The 14,722-nt window shown below is 34.7% G+C and overlaps 1 pseudogene; it reads left to right on the top strand.

The window, feature by feature from the left end:
* Positions 1-4,470: 4,470 nt before the first annotated feature.
* LOC108367042 (uncharacterized) overlaps positions 4,471-14,722 on the top strand; it is a 34,114-nt pseudogene continuing 23,862 nt past the window's right edge.

Here is a 14,722-nt window from a genome sequence, read left to right on the forward strand (position 1 = left end):
TGCTACGTACGCCAACCTACGTTTACGCTACGTCGTTGACTAACTGCGCCTTTAGAGCGCGATTACCCACGAAAGTTTACGTAGCGTATCGTAAAAGCACGTACAAACATATCAAATCAAAAAGTATGACAAGAAAAATTATACCAAACTGAGATCTGTCTTACCAGACGTTTTTCTGTCTGTAGCATAATGAATCTTAGCCAAATTATTCGGCTGGTGCCACACGAATTCTTTCTTCAGCACGTGGGTTAAAAAACAAGTATTGACTTTATTATCAACGATCCATGCACTAGGTCTGAAATAAAGTGCTCATAAAAGATTATTATGAAAACAAGCCGAAATTGTGAGAGACAAATGCCTTAATGCCCAACTAGATGTTCCATAACTTTGCCAAATATTTCAGAGCCGCTTGAGGCACTGACAAACTACCAAAACTCACTTAATACCTATTGTTATGGTTTTGGCGTTGGTGTTTATGGTATGGTTCCAAGAATTGGAGCAGATAGCATTTCTTGAGTAAATGCTTTAATCTTTAAACTAACAATTTAGGTTAGGCGCTAATCGTATGTTGAATGAAGAAGGTGGCTGAACAGGACGAGAGTAACTTCCTGCGTAGTGCCTCGCTAGCTTAATATGAAAACTTAATAGGCCAAAATATGTATACTTAGATGCTAAATATTACCTACCAATTTTGACAAATCATTTATATTCACTTAACTACATAAGTTTTTGATTTGCTTTAGTACATTATATTCTATATAGCTTGACACCGAAAACGATCAAAAAGTCTAGTAGAGAGTGAAAGGCTTCTAGAAACTGTTAGATACTTATTGAAGGAATGAACAACCAATACTTGAGCGCACATTTATAACCACTCGTAGACGCGGCATTGACCAAGAGCAGTTTACCTTAGCAAAATATTTGCCTTATCATGCTCTCAAACACAAGTCAATATAGCTAATTAATATATGGATGTATGTTGAGCAAAAGATGTTCAGCTTTTTATTTATGCAGTAATATATGCATAAATATTGTATAATTTATACAAACTCAAAATATTCATCTGTCCACCGGTTTTAACCATTTACATACAGTAGCGCGGGCCTATAAAAAGGTACATAAGTATGTACATTAGACTGCATCACTCCCCATACAAAAAAAAAAACAAACATCGGTACTTTGTTTCCATTGGAATTAAAAAATCTATTAAATTTTACAAAAAATTTCGGAAAAATATTAAGACTTACGTGAGCTGAACCAATTTGAAAATACCCGCAAAAATGGAGTTTTTTATAAATAAAAATAGTTTCTTAAAGATTTTTTATAAAAAATTCCCTCAAAAAATATTTTTAAAAAACTTTGAACGGAATCATAATAATCAGATTATTGATGCCGTTTTTTAACTTTTTTTTAAACTGAACCTAAATTATTCCGACTTAGGCTTGTGAGGTTTCATTGGAAAGGTATTTTCTCATATTTGTATTTCTTTGCTAATAAACTCATTCAAAGGACGAAAAAGAAAGGTAGGGTGAACGAGAAAGGTACGATGCCGCGGCGTAGCGTGACGTGGTGTGCGCGCTGGTCGCGTGGGGTACGCGGGGCGCGAGCGCGGCGTGCGCGAAGCTAAGAAAATTTAATGTTTGAAAGAGAAATAATGTCAATGGATTTGATTTCGTTTTCAAAAGGGTAATAATGTCAATTGACTTTATTTCGCACCAGGGTGGGAAATAAAGACAATTGACCTTATTTCCGTTGATCTTATTACCTGTCACCTACATTATTGATCTAAACCAATTAGCATAATTTTGTTGAAGCATTATAAACATTAAGGTAGTCCTTAAAATCAAATGAATGATTTTTTTCAGTCTCACCGCCTCAATCGGTAATACAAAGGGGTCAAAGGCCAGATGCCCCTATGGAGACTGAAAAAATTAAAAAGCATTTTTTTCATTCACTGAACTTTCATTTTCTGAACTTAGGCCTCTGTGCGCCATGCCTTAACCGTCTCCAATCGGGGCAAGATTTTTACGTGATATCTTCGACTATAGCAGCATCGATGTAGGGGTTGAGGCTTAGAAAATCGGATCTAAAAATTTGCTTCCTACATTTAAGGACCACCCTAATATACATACGTAAACATACTTACGTGGAAATACATGAATTCATTCGAATCAAATACGCTTTAAAACGTTTATGCTATACACAGATTGCAATTTATTACTAATTTTATCGTGCGCAGAAGTTAAATTTCTGTATATTAACCAGACAGTAGTTGGAGGAACTGTAAATGCCCTTTGCATTTCTAAATCAAAAATTTCCGAAATACAATACTAATTTACATAAAATTACAGTTAATGTTTAAAAGCTCTCTGAGCTAACGGAACGAATTCATTAAAAAAAAAATCTGCAATCAAATTTTCCGTTGAAATATCTATTCATAAATAAATTCTATTTAGACTATTTACCAATACTTCTTCTTCTTCTTATTTGGCGCTGTAACCGCCTAAGCGATTTTGGCCGAGTCCAAAACAGCACGCCAGTCATTTCTCTTCTGTGCTAACTGACGCCAATTGAAAATGCCAAGTGAAGCCAAGTCCTTCTCCACCTGGTCTTTCCAACGCAGAGGAGGCCTTCCTCTTCCTCTGTTACCAGCATCGCGGCCCGCGTTGAATATTTTCAGAGCAGGAGCGTTTCTGTCCATCCGAACGACATGGCCAAGCCAGCGGAGCCGCTGAATTTTAACTCGCTGCACTATGTCTATATCGTTGTACCAATACAGTCCGACATTATTTTCGGGAGCACAATGATTCCAACTCAGGATGAAACCACATCTTTCCACAAGCTCAGGTGAAATTTTAATGCATGATAAAAATATAGTAAGGTAGAACCGCTGAGAGTTACTTTTAAAATTCTTGACGTTTCCAAACATTTTAATTTTTAAATTTACTCACAAACTCACACACACATTTTCATTTTCAATCTCAAGCAACAACAATTTCGAACAATTTCAATTTTTCATTTTCAATTTTATATGATTTTAAAATGCTGGCAAACTTCAAAAAAAAAATCATGGCCGACAAATTGAGAGAACGGTTCTACCTTGCTATGTTTTTATCATGTTTTAATGTAAGCCCATTTTAAATTTTAAAATTTTTTGCCTGATTTTTATTAGAACAAATGAAAAAAGGGGGGTACAAATCGTAAAATCTGTGGTCATAAGCAATAACCGCCTAAGTCGAAAAACCTGAATTCGAGAAAAAACCTTTCAAAAATTTAGGTGGAGACCAAAATACGTTCGTTTAAAGCATTTTAGATAGCCTAACTGCCGAGATTAGAATTTCACATACACGTGGAATAGTAATTGCAGAATACAATAGCATTTATAATTCAACTCTCTCTTAAGTCAAGTTAGGCGGTTATTGCTAATGACCACAGAAATTTCGTGAGGAATAGTTTTGTACAAGTTTTTAGCCCAACAGGTCTTTCACGAAAGGGTAATTTTCACCCCTTTTGGGAATGTTTGAATAGAATGGCATTTGAAGGTCGCTATATGGTTAAAATATTCTAGAAAATTCACCGGAAAGTTGCACTACGGGTATTCTCAGAGGGCTGGGACCTGCGAAAGTGTTTTCAGAACACTTCTTATCGCGAAAGTCCGTTTAGTGTCCAAATTATTGGTACTTAGCTCTTGGCTGCCAGGACATTAAGTTCTCTGTGACATTTCAGAAGAGTCCTTGATGAATGTACTTAAGTAGCTATCCAACGTCCTTATAACAGATTTTCCTTGTTTCTTTGTTCAAACAAGTGGGGTTGGTGTTCCAGATCTAGTGAGGAAAATGAGCTTATACCTCATATGAAAGCTTAAAGTCAGTTCAACGTGGTCTGTGGTCTGGGTTTTAGCAATGGCACAGTCCAAACCACTTAAGATTTCAAGGTGCCATTTTAAGTTGATTTCTTTGAGATTACCTCCCTTGTAAAGCATGGGTGCCGTCTCAGTAGTCGCTTTCTCTTGAATTGCTATGTAGGGTGGTTGCAAATTAAGAATAGATTCCTTGCAGAGATCTTTGAATGCTTGTGAAAATGCCTGTCCACATTTTTCACTAAATTCATATGCATTTGAAATAATTAGCAACACTTTCGTGTTCTACTCTTTTATTTATATTTTTCTTTAGGTTATAATATTTTACTCTGACCTTAGGTTTGCAAAATTAACATAAACTATTTGAATATTGTGTTTTAAATTTTATTCTTTTTTCACAAATACACACTAAACGTTTACTTTGTCAAAATCAAGTTAACTCTTATACATTATGGTCAGCAATAAAATGAAACACGTTTTTCAACTCATTCGGCTACAACACACCTTCATTATTAAATCAAACGACAGTTTTATGCATACATATAATTTAATAAAAAGAATTAAAAAACCTGAAGATTATATTAAAAATATTTCATTTAATTTCTTTTACTTTTCAGTATCTATTTTAGTCAACGCAAACGCTTCGTAGTGCACATACAGTGGCCGTGGACTACTACGCTGACTAACTGATTGCAGTCAACCATCAACGCCAATAAAGCACAAATTTACCCACACACATACACCCACACACACACAAACACATCAGCACACATTATGAGGCAACAACAGTTATTTGCAATCGCCGCCTGCCTATGCAGCGCCGCAGTAATGCTCGTATCCGCTGTGCCCGTACCTGCCGACAATCAGGAATTAGATGTGCTACAGATTCCACTTTCAGATGACAAGGTAAGCGTACTTGTAATGCAAGATTTAATAGATTCATGCGATTCAGTTACATCAGCACTGTAGCTGGAATTAATGGTTAGTTAACTAGTGAGTGAGTAAATATTTATCTTTTACATATCTACATATGTATATACATACCTACCAACGATTAGTTACATATGTACATACCAAGTCAGTCAGGCGTTGGTTGCATGGTTAAGTAAACAGCTGAGTTCATTTGAATGCAGTTGTAGTTGTGCAAAGTGTGAATTTTGTTAACAAATTTTTTTCAGGCGGCTTTGTTGTTGTCTCCGGTAATTGTTTGAAGTGATGCTAAATGTCAACATGCGCTGAAAGTACTACATGATATTACTATGTACAGCTATCTGCGTTTTATTTTTTGTTTTTGTGTATTTTGCTTTTACTACACTTGCGGATTTGTTAGATAAGCGCGGAAAGGTTAAGTGTCACGAAGTAAGCGTCTCCCATTTCGGAGGCAGAAAAGGGAAATTAAATAATGAACCAGTATTTTATTACAACTACTTTTTTCGCGATTGCATCACTATTAAAGGGGAAAGGAAGAGAAAGAAGTAAACACGTATTGCGAGTCCAAAAATACTTTTGCCCATCTGTTTTGTTAAATCGGGTATCGGAACATTCAATAAGCGCTCACGGTGCGTCTTAACCAAGTTTAAATCAAAGGTGGTTGTCGGACATTCAACAATCTTGCAAATTTTTGAGAGTATATTGTTTCTAGTTTCTAAAATTTTAAAAATTAAAATCATACATACAGGGCTTATCGAGAAAAGTGACTTTAAAAATTTTTAGTTGAATTTTTTTTAATTTTACAATTTTTATTTTTACAGTTTATATATATATATATATATGTACATACGTATATATTTATATTTTGTACATAAATCAAGATGGTCCAAAAAAAATATAGTCGAAATTTTGATGCTCTCACCCCTTAGGATTGTTCTTTACCGAAAAAATATACCCCTGTTTTTTTATACTGAAATCAAAAAAAATAGTTAGAGGTCGAAAACTCTGTTTCTCTTCCGGAGACTACCGATAATAATACCTAATTGTTTATTTAACTATTTTCTAATACAAAATATTTTTTTAGGTCCCCCAAAAGGTCGAAAAAAATCCAATGGTGGACCCATAAAAAATCGTTAGTATAGAGAAATGATTAAATAAATAATTTGGTATTATTGTCATACATTCACTTGGGATGTCCCATGAAGTACACAGTGAGCGTTCGAAAGTCCTCTCTGCCTTGATTTATGAGCATTTTTGAAGCTTATTGTGATGGACAGATGAACCCAGTGGCGGATTTATCGTACAGGCAACATAGGCTGAAGCCTAGGGCGGCAGAATTAAGGGGCGGCAAAATTTAAGACAGCTAAATTAAAAGAAAAAAATTTATTTGGATTCAGCTGCACTTGAAATTGTGTTTGTGTCTGTAAAATATTATTAATGATTCATCTCATTCAATACAATTCAAAATTAGAATTACGCTGCGAATTTTTCCTTAGTATAGCAGTCGTTGAAATTTCCATTTAACTTTCATTCACGCGGCTTAGAAACCTGACGGCGCGCCTGCGCGTGACGCAAAGAAACAGCCGACACGCTGCCCCGAGAACGAGAATCATCTAAAAGGTTACCACACTTGACAACACTGCCGAAAAACGAGCGTGCATTTTCGAGAAAATTCTTGATTCCAAGCCCACCAGTTTTTCATAAGTGTATCATAACGTGAATAATCTGAAGGTCAGCTTCCGTCGTATGTCAAATTAGGCAGTGTATCTGTGTATGGTCTTCTGTTTGTCTTGCGCGAGGTCAAAAAATCTTATTATTAACGAACTATATTGTAATAAAGCACTGACAATAACAATCATATTTGATATATATATATATATTTTTTTTTTCGTGAAAAAAGGGCGGCAAGTTATGAATTGCCTAGGGGCGGCAAATATTTAAATCCGCCACTGGATGAACCGCTTAGATTATCCTTACACTGAGCATTCACTCCAGTGCCTATGGAATTTGTTATCCACCCACTTGTTTATGCTCTCCTTTTCGAGTGCTTTGGTGAACCCACAAAAGAGTTTCGGGCCATGGAATATTGTGGTAGCTCCGTGCTTTGCTCGGCGGTCCGCCTGTGCATTACCATCGTGGCCCTCATGCCCTGGCACTCAGCCAGTAATACTGTGTTCTTGATTCCAAGAGCATTTAGGGTGCTGAGTCAGTCGTTCACTAATTTTTATGTTGTTGTGTGGGACTTCAGCGCTAGCAAGGCAGCCTGACTGTCCGACATAATGCAGACGTTTTTAGAAGCTGTGCCTCTTCTGCGGCATTCTCTGCTACAGCTCTCTATCGCACGAATCTCCGCTTGGAAAATGGTGACGTAGCTGTCCATTGGCAACGATCTTTTAAAATTCGGCACCCAAATATACCAGCTCCTGTTTTTCCATCTTCAAGTTTTGATCCGTCGGTGTACCAAACTTCATCTGCGGTTTTTAATTCGGAAGTAACTAGGATTCTCAGTGCCGAAAGGTGGACTCCCTCTCTATTAGAATTGAGAACGGTGGTATGCCCACAAGAGAATTGAGTGTATCTGTGTATCTGAGTGTATTCCTTTGTAACTGGTGGGACATTTTACTCCACAATGTGATCAATTGTGACTTATAACATATGACGTCGGAGCTTATTATATATTTTAACAAGAATAACTACCAAACTATTTCTCAGTTTTTGTAACTATCATGTGAAGGAATGTGACTGTGGGACACTGGAAAGAACTGTATTTTACCTTTGTGCACTCAACGACGTATACGCTTTCGTTCGTTTTCAATAAAACTGTGGCTTATTTCTATAAACTTCGTCGGAATATTAAAAAATATTTAAATTTGTGACTGGTGAGACAACTTCCTTTTATTTCTTTAATATCCTTCCTAGAGATAATTACGGCATTTAAAAATTTATGTCGTTTTCCTCTTTTTCATGGAATAATCCATTATTGAAATTTGTTGATATATAGAATTTTTTGCCATTTTCAAAATATATCGAGTTATCGAAATTGAAAGGTTATATAAACTTATCGACTTAGCTCTGCTTATCGAATTTTATCTTGTTACGTGTAATCGAAATTTATCGAAAGCTTTGGAAATCTATGGAAGTATCAAAATGAACCAAGTCATCCAGCTTTTGAAGATATGCAATGTTTATCGTATTCCAGTTCCTGCCAAAGTCTTTCAAAGAGTTTCAAACCTATCAAAAAACTGTAGTTACATTTTAGTTACAAAGCAGGAGATTTTTCGGTAAGTAATATTGTACGCTATAAGTTAAACGACGTGCTAAATTAAAAGACCTACTCAAGGGTCTTAAGAAACTAGAAAAACGGTAAAATGTCTACAGTAACTGGCGCTTCTTGTATGAATATTGTATAGATCTACAGTTGATTTTTCATTAATATTGTAATGTTTTTCGAGCTAATTTTTTTTTTTTTGTTAGTTTTTTATAAAAATAATATAAAAATAGCTTTACTCGAAAACATACCAATCAAAATTTCAAACTCTATACAAAATTTACGAAAATTCAACAAGTATTCATCGAAATTTTAACTTTTTAATCTGAATTCTTAGAACATTTTTGGGTATGCAGTTTTCTAGCCCATACAAGTTTAGTCTAATGAAGTGCAAGTTTCAACTGCCTAAAAAATCGCTTTGATTTATAAGATTACTTTTTTTCGGTTTTCTTTTATATAACAAGTGCAATTTAAGAAACCTGGCGTTGCTTTTTTGAAATGTTATTGATAAAGCTCTCCCGCATTTTATTTCATAAGAAATTCATGGTTATATGGAAAAAAGTGCAAAAATCCGTCACCAAAAAAAACATCTCAAAAATCAACGGGATGTTTAAGTCGTTTGAACCTTGCACTTCATGAGACTAAAATTGCATAGGCTATAAAACTGCATACCCAAAAATGTTCTAAAGATTCACAGTAAAAAGTTTAAATTTTGATGAAAATCTGTTGAATTTTACTAAATTTTGTATAAAGCTTGAAACAATGATTTATGTGGTTTTTAATAATATTTTTATAGAAAAATAACAAAAAAAATTTTGCTCGAAAAACAGTGCAAATATTAAAAAACAATCAACATGTGGTCATTTGTTTGAGTCACTGTATATATGTCACAACGCGCATAATAGTTCCCTCACATAATAGTAATAGCATTCCCCTCTCGCGCGTCTTTTCCAAGATTTGGCCTTCACATTCCGCTTGGTGGAGAGTCTCAAAAAAGAAGTAAGCAGCATGCAAAAGATCGCCAGATTTCCTTATTACTATACTATACCAAAAATATGAAGTATATTTTAAAATGTTTATTAAGCTTTTTCAGTCAAAACTCCATATGCCCTCAGAAAATGTAGGATTGTCCTTACAAACTTTGTTAGTAAATTGTAGTTACATACTTTCTAAGTAAAAATCAGTTTACAAGAAAGCACACCTCGCATCACGCAATGACTCATACAAAGTCCATATCTACGCATTTCACGTAGCAACGTAGTACTATATGCGTATTAATTGTTTACAAGTTTTCCCTCTTCATTTCCCCCTCTTAATAAGTTTTCCATCGAATTTTCATTATCCAGTTACCCACTTACAATAGTTTCCTTTTATGTTTGCATAAAATTCAGGTCTCCAGGTCTGCGTAGTTAAAGCAAATCCTGCAAAACCAGCTTCAAACTAAATACCAGGCTGCACGGAAATGACACATTGAGCCACTGCCCAGTTGGCGAGTGGCTGAAAATGAGAGTATTTATTACAAATATAAAAACATGTATTTATGTAGATTTTTACAAATATACAAGCAAGTACTTACATACATACATATTTACGCGTAATCGTGCAGACAGTAAGGCTGCTGTACAAACAGGCTGAGCAACTTTTGCCGGCCGAAATTTCGCTAAACCAGCCACTTTCAGTAGTCGCAACGGGTTACCTTTTGGTCTACGACAAAAACCAGAAATAAATATTCGCAAGAAAATACAAGCCTTGCGTACAGGCAAACATAAAAATCAAAAAATGCATCAAAATTAAATAATGCAATCAGATGCTGAATGTGCAAAAAAAAAATCAAAAAAAAAAAAATAGAGCTGATGTGACGGGCGCCGGTCATTTGGACAAATAGGTGAACGGCTTGCTGACCGACTAAAATTTTCCGTTAGTATAACCATAAGTTAATCTTAGTAGTATGTATGTATGTACTTGTGCACACACCTACATATATACATACGTACGTATGTATGCGCGTATTTTTTTCGCACTGCAGCTATTCGGATGTTAAGTTGTATCACTTCAAAAACGAGTGTGTATTTAGCTGAGTGGAGAATGCCATTATGACAAGTTGCAGTTGTGTGAATGCTTGACGCATTATGTGGCATATGCGGCGGATTAATGCGGCAATTATTTTTGGTAATATTTTTTAATAACTTTAAATGAAGTTGCAATTTCCATTCAATCGCAAAATTTTTATGCAAAATGATTGTAGGAAAACGAATGCAAATTGCAGTTGATTGGCTTTGATTTATTGTGCAAATGCATCAAATTTGCCTGTTTGTTGGAAATAAAGAAAGGAGGAAATTTGATGAGGACGCACAGTGAAAATTTATTATGGCTTTTCGAGGGCAATTTTGCAAGTCAGTGACTTTCTGACAAATTACACCGAGCGTTCAGGTCACCCAAAAGCGGTAGCTGTTAGTCCAGAAGTAGTTAGGGTGAAGAAATATTTTTCTGAGCTAATGGACAGATTCGGCATTGATTTTAAACATGCATGCGCAGTGGAAGTTGCATGCATTAGGCTATGAATTGCTACCACATTTCGCATTTTTACCAGATTTAGTACCCTTCGACCATTTCCTGTTTCCAAACTAGAAAAACTTGCCCCGTGGTAAGAGATTGCGGTGAAATGAAAAGGTTATCCTGTAACTAAAACGCCTTTTTGAGGACCTCGATAGAATCTGTTGTTGGGCAGGGTTAAAAAATTTAAAAATTGCTGCACTAAATATGTCTAGCTAAAAGGAGACTATGTTGATAAGTAAAAACATTATAAGCTGAAACGACTCTTTTTTTTTAACCCACTGCCTAAATATCTAAGTAGTTGGCGACACGAATTGACATTTTTTAAGCATACTCAGTACAAAGGTCCTTATCAAGTCGATACCGTTTATCATATCGATAATTATCGTTATTATTGTTGATTAGTACATAGTTTTATCGTTAGATTTATAGTAGTTTTATATGTCAGTATATTTATCGTTCATTGTCGATGTCTATGATTTTTGCGACTTCCGTATTGATTGTTTGTAATATTGTAAAGTAGTCAGCGAATTAGTGTAAGGGCATATTTATCGATATCGGTATCGACATTGATCTTATCCGCTATCGAGCTGATCCGCTATTTTCAGTACTTTTACTTATTGCCGAGGTCGTCTGTCAAATTCGAGTTCTTTATTGTAATCGATATCGTTTACCGACCAACGTATCGATATAACTATGTAATATTCGATATTGCTATCGTTATAAATATCGTTACTAGCTATATTTTTAGTTTGCTAGGCCTTTTCGATATTAATATATTTATCAAAAAGTATATATTTATCGATATTTTTTATTGATGGTTATCGATATTTTAACTGATTGTTATAATTTTTGTAAGGTATTTAGCGAACGAGTGGAAGGGTATATTTATCGAGATCGATATTGTTTTTAATCGTTATCGACTTTGGTCGATGTTTTCAGTGTTTTGTGATACAAATAAAAGCTGTAAATTTCGCGCAGTTTATAGTTATCATTATTTAAACCGGCATAAATACCGATATACAATATATTTATCGATACTTTTATCGATGATTTTACCCTCACTTTTTAAAACATTTTCTGTATCAATATATTAAGCGAAAATTAAGAATTCATCGATTATTTTCAATTTATTTTATTGATCATTATCGTTTTTTATTGGATGTTTTATTGTAAAAGGGGCATCCAGCGAGTGGAAATGGTATCTGGCGCATCGATATTTATCGTTATCGATATTGTATTAATTCGATGTTTTAAACTAATCAGCGAACAGATCAGTAGTAGTACGACGAGACACTTTTATTTCTTTATAATCTGAAACAATTGTTTTACAAATAAACGCAAATGGCACTTCCCATGACTAACTACTGCAGCAAATTTACTGCAGTGCTCGACTTTCTTGGCATATATGTAAATAGCTGAAATTGGAATGAAACTCACAATTTCCATAATCTTATTTAATTTGCTATGCATAAACAACGCTGCTCATGGATGGGTTACGAATATCTAAACGAAATAAAACAAGAGCTACATACATATATACATACTATACATGCATTAGGGTGATCCAAATAAACTTACGTAACGAATTTACGGCAGTAAAAGAACCTATTTACTGAGAAGAAAATTCTACCATTTGGAAAAATGTTTTTTCCAATTTTAAAAGGTGTAGGTGCGCATTTAAAATTTCCCCAGTAAATTTCATATGAAACAAATATTTTCATTAAAAATGCCATAGCTATGGAACCGTGTGGGGTAAAAAATTGTTTAAGGAATTTAATGCCCTACAAAATATGCCCGGAAAAAATTTTTACCTCAAAGTGTTCAATAGCTATAACATTTTTAACGAAACAAAAAATCATGTTATTTACATGAAAAATTTCAAATGCCAACCGACACCTTTTAAAATTGGAACACAATTTTTTCCAAATGGGCGAATTTTCTTCTCAGTAAATAGGTCCTTTAAAGGCCATAAATTCGTTAGGTTAATTTATTTGGATTACCCTAATATACATATGTATGTATGCTCCATATGTGTGTTGTAAACCAAATTTTGACAACTATAATGCCAAAGCGTGTGTAAATCAACAGAAAAAAAATCCCATGTGAAGCTCAAGTGCCTCCAAATGTCACCTTCAGCAGTCGACCACTCAGCTAACTTCAGTCAAAACAAAAGACTTAAGCGACAAACTCGCGCCAAAGTACATAGTACTTGCACTTTAGAAAAGTGGGCAGCAATTCAAACAGCAGCGTGCAACTTGTCAAGTGTGTGTGTGGCGTAACCAGAGCTTACAGCTACGTATGTACATATATTTCGTTGTCATTGTTGCTGTGGTAAGTGAGCTTGCGATATGTTGAGCTTGCTGTACAGTGCTTTGTTGTGCGCTATCATGTGTAGTACACACATATATGTACAAGAAGAGATAAGCTAGTTGCTGTGTAATTTGCTGAAGTGCGCAAGCTAACAATTTTCGCTAATAGCATCTTTGAGCGCACGTGTGGCGACAGCCGCGCATTTTTGTAATTATCCAAAATTGTTTAGGCGCCACTTGTTTAGAAACAGAAGAATATAATTTACATATTTATGTATATAATAAATTGCTTTATTTTAGCAAAAATTGTGTGAATTGCTTTGCTTGAGACACAAGTGGAGCGCTGCTAAGGGTGAGAGCTTACGTAAATGCAATGATGTGATGTTTTCTTTACAATTTTGAACAGCTCTACGCCTGCTGTGCGGTTTGCTGTCAATCAAGCCGCAATATGGCATACAAATTTAACAAATTTTTGGCTGCGTAAAACCAAATGAAAGCACTAGTAGCAAACAATAGTGGTTGCACTTAATGATAGCACCACAAAATATGCGGCTGCTGCGTGGCTGAGATTTCGCAATTACGCGCGCTGAATAGCACTTAATTGCTGGCAAGTGCTACTGTCTGCGTGTAGACTTTTTGTGCCAGAGTTAGAAAACAGTTGCTTGTTTTTTTTTTTTTGAATAGTTATCTTATTTTACTCACAGAGCTGAAACCGGTAATCGCCATTTAATTATAGATAATATTTCTATTAAACTTTAGCTATTTTTTTGGCTAAGTTTTACAACGCAATATAGCACAATCATTATTTTATTTTTGAAAAATCTTTTGCGTGTCTACAGTCGTTTTGCGAGTCAAATGTCACGAGAGGTGCAATGAAATCGGTAACTAGCAAAATCACATATTTAACCACATGCCCATATACGTGTGTATATATATAATATTTCACGCAAACAGATATATACGTTGGCCATTTACATTCTAAATTTAAGCGAACGCGCGAATGCTTTGGGTCACCAATAATTTGCATGCATTATTTTATTATGGTCTTTTTTTTATGCATATATTGCGCGAATAATTATTTAAATATTATATAAATTTAAAAAAAAATTTGTTCTTCTCCTTTCGAACGCAAGCATTGGCGGTTTCTCAGATCTCTACAGCGCATGGCGCAGAAATCTAAATTTCTTAGAAACAAAGCCTTCATAGCAAAACAAAAGCGAATGTGTTCCACAGCAAATTTTTCGAATGCAACCCATTGTACACCGAAATTTAAATTCAAATAATAAGCTTAATGTATACATTAAAATTTGAACCACATACTTTGAACCAAGCAAGTGGTTAACCAACTGAGCCATAGTACAAAGTGTACATTTATTTGAAAAAAAAAAAAAAAATAGAAATACAAGTGCTATAACGCCAGCTAGCTAAACAATATGCAAAAAATTACAACCTATGTAGCTTTTTTTGATTCTTCACACACAAATGTCTGTCTTTAAGCTTTGCAATTTGTAACAATTTTTTCGCTGTAAATTAACACAAAAGCCAAACCGCATGAAATCATAATTGTGCGTCAATCAAACAAAAACTGCCAGTAATAATTAAAATCAGGCAACCAAAAAAAAATATATACATATATGTATATGTATATTCACACACGTAATAGTTGAAAGTCCGCTACAATTACTGGCCGCCACAAAGCGCAATTCATTAGCTGCTCCAGTTATTTTTTCTTATGCATATATAAATACATATATACATATATATACAAATATATGATTGGGTGCTTTTACAAATGTATAA

This window comes from Rhagoletis zephyria, unplaced genomic scaffold (genome assembly GCF_001687245.7).
Source record: "Rhagoletis zephyria isolate East Lansing unplaced genomic scaffold, Rhagoletis_zephyria_1.1 Rzeph_scaffold_02513, whole genome shotgun sequence".
Taxonomy (NCBI): domain Eukaryota; kingdom Metazoa; phylum Arthropoda; class Insecta; order Diptera; family Tephritidae; genus Rhagoletis; species Rhagoletis zephyria.